Below are 6,000 nucleotides of genomic sequence, written 5' to 3'. Positions count from 1 at the left end.
TGAGAGTCAGGGGATATAAGAATGAAGACAGAAGACAAGCTTGTGGTGTTAGACTGAATACTGGCCCCCAAAGATATTCACACCCTACTTTCCCAGAACCTGTGACTAGGTTACCTGACCTGGCAAAAGGGATTTTGCAGGTTGATTAAAATTAGGGACCTACAGATGGGAGACTCAGATTATCCAGGTGGGCCTAATCTAATCACAAGTCCTTAAAAAACCTGAGAACCTTTCAGGCTGTGAGTCAGATGAGACAGAGGAAGAAAGACTGGTTCAAAATGTATGAAGGACTCAGCTGCTATTGCTGGCTCTAAAGATGAAGGAAGAGGCCATGAGTCAGAGAATACAGATGGTTTCTAAAAGCTGGAAAAGGCAAGAAAATGCCCCAGAGCCTCCAGAAAGGACTATAGCTCTGCTGACACCTTGATATTAACCCAATGAAACCTGTCAGATTTCTGATCTCCAGAAAGGTAAGATAACACATTTAGCTTTGTTTTAAGCCAGTAAGTCTATGGCAATTTGTCACAGCAGCAATAAGAAACAAATATAACCCCTATCTTTTTTGTGCTTGTATTCTAGTAATACAACAAAATAAATACAATATAATACAATAAAAAAATGCACGCAACAGATCGTTTTGCCTAGTAACTCAGTCATGTCCAACTCTTTGTGACCCCATGGACTGTAGCCCACGAGGCTCCTCTGTCCATGGGATTCTCCAGGCAAGAACACTGGAGAGGGTTGCCATTGCCTTCTCCAAACAGGTCATTTAAATGTTCTAATAATGCTGTGATGGAAATAAAGTAATATGATAGAGATGGTAATGGTCACAACTGAAAATTTTTCAGTGCTTCATTCAGTGCTTTGAGAGTGTGCCTCTGTGTACATTTTGGTGTTAGGGAAAGAGTAACTCCCCACACAGGAGTTTTTTTTTAATGTCTCCTTGCATGTAACTTGGAGCACAGGCATATCACTTAGGTTCTGCTAATTAGATATACCTGTGATGGATTGAAAACTACCCTGATGCTGGGAAAGATTGAGGGCAGGAGGAGAAGGAGGCGACAGAGGATGAGATGCTTAGGTAGCATCACTGACTCAATGGACATGAATTTGCGCAAACTCCAGGAGATAGTGAAGGACAAGGAAGCCTGGTGCACTGCAGCCCATGGGGTCACAAAGAGTCAGACGTGACTTAGTGACTGCACAACAACAATAATGCTGTAATGTGAATCAGGTGCTGTGATGCAAAAAAGGACTGGGAGACTTCTCATCTCACCTCTCCATCTTTCCCTCCCCACTTCCCTGCCTTCCTATAATAGCAGCTGAGGGGACAAGGTAATACCTGGCACAAGAGAGCCAACATGTCCTTAGCAGCTAGTTATTCCTTTATCAAATCTGTTTGACAACAGAGTTTTGGATGTTAGTATAGGGGAAGAAGAATTTTTCCTTTACCTTTCTAGATTCTTTTGGCTGGTCTATTAATTAAATCGACATAAGATTGACAGGAGAAAAACAGATTTAATTACATATGTATAGGAACCCTGCAAAGACAATGAGATGCTCCCTGACAGTCAGGCAATTGAGACTTATATGCCATTCTGAGTCAAAAAGGAGATCTAGGGCTTCAAAGGAAAGGAAGACAGTTCACAGGAAGATGCAAGAGCAAGTGTTTGGTACATAAATGTTTGCCACGCCATGCAGAGACAATGGAACTCAGAGAGGACTTCGAACAAATAAGCTCTGTGGGTTTCCCCAGGTTACCAATCCTTGCTCGTAAGTTTTTGTAGTTAGCTCTGGAGATAGTTCTCTTCCTGGACCAGGCCCTCTGTCTGAATTCTTTCAGGCAGTTATCAGGGAGGTAAAAAAACATTCTTCCTGCATCGTCTGAACTCAAATCCATATTCCAAAGTGGGCCATTTGGGTGAGGCTTGTTCTAATCCTCTTCAGTAGTTTGGAAACTTAAGCCTAGCTCTCCAGCCCTTTCAACAATTCAGTAAGCCACAAAATATCCTTTTATCTGCTTAACCAATCAGAGTCACTATTGATTGCTTGCGACTGTAGGCCCTGATGGAAAAAGAGAGTAATTAGAAGAGACCAACATGAGACATAGGGTCAGGGAAGCCTCTCTGCAAAGGTGATATTGGAATTGGGGAAGGATGTGAGGAAGCAAGTAATATGAACAGTTGGGGAAAAACTGGACCTGAAGAAGGAAGTGCAAAGGCCACTGTGAGGAGCCAGGGTCCTTGGAGAACAAGGCAAACAAGGCCCCTGCTTTGGTGGAATTTACCTCTGGTGGGAGTATTTAGACAGCAAAAGTAGGCAAATAATGAGTAACATAATTTCAGGTAGTGAGGTTATAAATAAAATGAAAAAGAGAGTTGCAGGCTGCAGGCAGAGGACAATTTTGGATGGGGGAGCAGGAAAGACTTCTCTGAAGAGGTGACATTACTCACAGATATAGGCAATTTATAACTTAGAGAAAAATCCCTTGAATACACTATCGAGACACTGCTTAGAGAAGTGAATTTCATAAGGGTCCTCAAAATACAAACAGATATTGCAGGACTGTCTCTGCCAATGTTAGAGATGTTGGGAGAATCAAACAGATGCTGCCCGGAGAGATGTTCTTAAATGCCAGTTGATTTCATCTCTTTGCTGATGTTCTTAAAACTTGCCAAATACATAGGACCACATTTTTAGGGAGAAAATTCCTTACATGATGAACATTTTTCTCCAACTACAGTTTGGCTTAACTTTTGTTTTGGATAGCTGCTATGTGAACAAGTACTAAGACCCAAACACAAAAGACAAAGGCAGTGTTGGTTCTTAATCATTTGGTCAGCAGCTCTTCTGGTTTGATGGACTAGGCTGTCAACAATGGAATAAAGGCAACACGAACAGAAAGAAACCTCAGCTTCAAGTAATAGTGTTCCAAATAATCTGTCTGCAGGTGGAAGATGCTGGTTTTATGTGAGCATGAAAAATTAATTATCAATGAAAAGGCATTTACTTCTTTCAGAGTCCATATATTTATTGACAAATAAATGTTCTTTATCTCTCCAGAAGCAAGAACTCTTCTCTAAAACTGTTTAATCAATTTAATGACACGAGTCAAGGCTTTGAGGGGAAAAAAGAACAAAGGTACTTTCTCAGATAGATCTCAGAAAAGATAAGGCAGGTGGATCTTTGGTGTGTTTATTTTCCAGTAGAGTAATTGTCTAGAATCTTTTCCCCACAAAACCATAAAATTTTTCCAGCAAAATGAAAACAAACTTAATGGTAAATACGGCAAAGTGAATAAAGAAATCTACTTTTACTTTTTTCCCAAAGCCTAGAAATGGCAAAAGAGATATTTTTAGGGAGCACAAAGCAACAGGGACAGAGTTAATGGAAGAGCAGAGCAAATAAACGAGCAAACAAGCGGCCTGGAGGCTGGGGAGCAAGTGAATGAGTGGTAGGGAGAACTCAGTGGCCCTGAGAATACAGATCCTGAGCCAGCAAAGAGGAAACCGTGGACTCAACTTTACAGCAAAAAATGTGGCAGTGCTAGATGTTTCTGGAAATGAGCCTGAAGAGGGATGGAGAGGTAGGTAAAGTAGAAAGATCTGCTGAACATCTGAAAAGCTGCCAGATCTCTCAACCACGGCACCAGTTTCCAGCGTCTAGGCAACCATCACCCCCACCCCAACCCCACAATCATGTCAGAGGGCCGGAGATCTCATCTCTGGTGAAGGCAAGACACAGGGGCTCTTGGCTGGGTGAGGCTAGGATAAAAAAGCAGGGAAAGTAAATAGAAATAGGCATGCTAAATGCTGAAAACCTTAACCTTCTTTACCTACCCACCTTCCAGAATATTATTCTGGACTTTTATTATTATTATTCTGGCAGACTTTTATTACCCTCAGGCAGGAGATTAGAAGATCTTTACCTGCACAGTCTGACCAGCCCCAAAGAAAAAGGTTAAATATACCAACATTCTATCGTGGTGGTTTAGTAGCTAAGTCGTGTCCGACTCTTGTGACCCCATGGACTGTAGCCCTCCAGGCTCCTCTGTCCATGGGGTTCTCCAGGCAAGAATACTAGAGTGGGTTGCCATTCCCTTCTCCAGGGGATCTTCCCAACCGGGGAATTGAACCCCAGTCTCCTACATTGCAGGCAGATGATTTACCAACTGAGATATGAAGGGAGCCATTCTATGCCCCCCAACTAAACAATCAAACCAGGTCACCCTAAGTAAAACTGTTGGATAAGACACTTCCTTATATCCTGCTCAACACCACTACACATACACAGATACATACAAATACACACAGATTGTCTTTCATTGGAGAGAAATATTTAATTTGAAATACACCAAAATAAAGCAACAGATAATAACATCTTGGAGGAAACACGCTCTGCATGAAGAAGAAAACCCCAAAACAAAAACAAATCACACCATTAATACACATATACACAGTGTAATATTGCTCAGCCATAAAAAGGAATGCATTTGAGTCTGTTCTAATGAGGTGGATGAACCTAGAGCCTATTATATAGAGTGAAGTAAATCAGAAAGAGAAAGATAAATATCGTATACTAACGCATATGTATGGACTCTAGAAAAGTGGTACTGAATAATTTATTTGTAGGGCAGCAATGGAGAAACAGACATAAAGAACAGACTTATGGACATGGGGAGAAGGGAGGAGAGGGTGAGATGTATGGAGAGAGTAATATAGAAACTTACATTACCATATGTAAAATAGATAGCCAACGGGAATTTGCTGTATGTCTCAGGGAACTCAAACATGGGCTCTGAATCAACCTAGAAGGGTGGGGTAGGGAGGGAGATGGGAGGGAAGTTCAAAGGGGTGGGGATATATGTATACCTATGGCTGATTCATGTTGAGGTTTGATAGAAAACAACAAAATTCTGTAAAGCAATTATCCTTCAATTTAAAAATAAAAAAACAAACATAAATCATTAATATCTTCAGAAGGGTAAAAAAATAGATATGGCAACCATGAAGCAAAAATAGGATACTATAAAAATTAGAACATTAATAGACTATGTATAATTCCAAGCTATTGGAATTATATAGTGATAGTCACTCAGTCATGTCTGACTCTCGTGACCCCATGGACTGCAGCCTGCCAGATTTCTCTGTCCATGAAATTCTCCAGGCAAGAATACTGGAGTGGGTTGCCATTCCCTTCTCCAGAGGATCTTCCAGACTCAGGGATGCACCCAAGTCTCCTGCATTGCAGGCACATTCTTTGCGGTTTGTGTATGTGTGTGTTAGTTGCTTAGTTGTGTCTGACTCTTTGCAACCCCGTAGACTGAAGCCCACCAGGCCCCTCTGTCCATGGGATTCTCCAGGCAAGAACACTGGAGTGGGTTGCCATTTCCTTCTACAAAAGGAGCTATAGAAAGAAAGAAATTGAAGTCGCTCAGTCGTGTCCGACTCTTTGCAACCCCATAGACTGTAGCCTACCAGGCTCCCGCATCCATGGAATTTTCCAGGCAAGAGTACTGGAGTGGGTTGCCATTTCCTTCTCCCTTTGCTGTCTGAGCCACCAGCAAAGCCCTATATATATAAGCAGAAATGAAAAAGAGATTATAAGAAAGGAGAGATTAAAATTTCTGAAGAAATTTCCCAGAGAGTAGAACAGAAAAACAGATGAAAAAGAAAAAAAAAGATGACTAGCTCAGGAGAACAGAAAAAACAAATTGGGATGGGGAAGAGAGAAGTATTTTCTGTTGCTACATAACAGATTACCGCAGATGCAGCACCATAAAACAATGTATGCTTGTTATCCCACAGTTTCCTTGGCCAGGAGCCCAGTACCCACAGCAGGGGTCCTCTGCTCAGGGTTTCACAGGGCTCCAGTGAAGGCATCATTGGGGCTGGGGTCTCTTCAGAGGCTCACTGTTCTCTTCTAAGGCTCGTGTGTTTCTTGGTAGAATTTATTTCTCTATAGCTCTAGAACTCATGGAAGCTTGCTTTTTCAAGGCCA

The 6,000-nt window shown here is 41.7% G+C and overlaps 1 long non-coding RNA gene across 3 annotated transcripts in view; it reads left to right on the top strand.

Annotated features, from left to right (window-relative positions):
- The first annotated feature begins 229 nt into the window (after positions 1–229).
- The window catches only part of LOC147369936 (uncharacterized), a 79,093-nt gene continuing 73,322 nt past the window's right edge, over positions 230–6,000 (top strand). For all 3 annotated transcript variants that reach the window (XR_015168119.1, XR_015168120.1, XR_015168121.1), the window contains exon 1: positions 230–470. This is a non-coding gene — a long non-coding RNA (uncharacterized LOC147369936). The remainder of the gene's footprint in view (positions 471–6,000) is intronic.

This window comes from Bos grunniens, chromosome 7 (assembly GCF_055505025.1).
Source record: "Bos grunniens cultivar Pamir isolate PY7600 chromosome 7, Bosgru_T2T1.0, whole genome shotgun sequence".
In the NCBI taxonomy this organism is placed as follows: Eukaryota; Metazoa; Chordata; class Mammalia; order Artiodactyla; family Bovidae; genus Bos; species Bos grunniens.
Note: the sequence above shows the minus strand (reverse complement) of the source record. Positions and strands in the feature narration are given on the sequence as shown.